We start from the raw sequence: 1,060 nt of genomic DNA, 5'->3' as shown, positions 1-1,060 counted from the left end.
TCTTTCTTGCAAAAAGGCAAATTCTTGTTCTTGTCAGTGAATTAGATTTTCATCCAGAAGAACAGAAGTACTATTCTAGGAGAGAAATATGGTAAAGTACTGAAAAAGTAATGTGTAAGGGAGCCTGCTTCTTCCTTATCAGGAGAGTTTGGAGATAACTCTCTTAACCAAGGCATTGCTTTATGTCACCTAGGTACGGCCACAAAGCATCACAGATTCAAGTCTCGATTTAAAGCAAGTCACAGAATCACAGTGGGAGGATGGTTGGATTAGATGATCTTGTAGATCCCTTCCAACCTTGTCATTCTATGATTCTATGGTTAAGGTTGGAAGGTCAGTTCAGGAGAGTACTTTTCTGTATCACTAATCTTCTCTCAGTACTACACTCAGTTCTGACAAAATAGGACAGGGTGTTTCCTTTCAACTGGAGAAAAGTGAGTAAATTTGAAGTTAAGGAGAAAAAAAAAAACCAACAAGCTTAATTACAAGTCTGTACCACAGTCTAGTGAATCTTAAAATGGGGCACTAATATCAATCCTATTGTATTTTACAGTATTGTGGATATCTGTCTTAAGCTACTGCATTTCATGGCAAATGTATTACTGCTGTTTGATGAGGTTGTTGGTTTTTGTTTTTGCTTTTTTTTTTTTCTAAAGTTGCCCCAAATTCTGAGATTGGATATCCTATGAAAATACAACTGTCCAAATCAAAAAGGATACATAGGTGCCTGAAGAAAAAAATTAATTGTAAGTGCCACTGATTAAGCAATAATGTACAGAATATCTTAAAAGATGAATTCCACTGACTGTGCATAATAGTACTTTTATATTAATATAGTACTTCTGCTAATTTGATAACTAAAGACCTGATTCAACTCAAGCTTGCATGAAAGGCTGGCAGGAGACTCTGGACACAGACTTTCCAGCAACGTGATTTCTGCAGCTCTTCCTCACTTGGGTAACTTTTCCTTGCACATTATATAATGCTATGGAATTGCTGCCTTCTGTTGAATGTTACATATTATGGTGCTCTGCTGTAGTGACTGAACTCTTCAGCCAGG

Source organism: Coturnix japonica, chromosome 4, assembly GCF_001577835.2.
Source record: "Coturnix japonica isolate 7356 chromosome 4, Coturnix japonica 2.1, whole genome shotgun sequence".
Classification (NCBI taxonomy): domain Eukaryota; kingdom Metazoa; phylum Chordata; class Aves; order Galliformes; family Phasianidae; genus Coturnix; species Coturnix japonica.
This window is presented reverse-complemented; position numbering follows the sequence as displayed.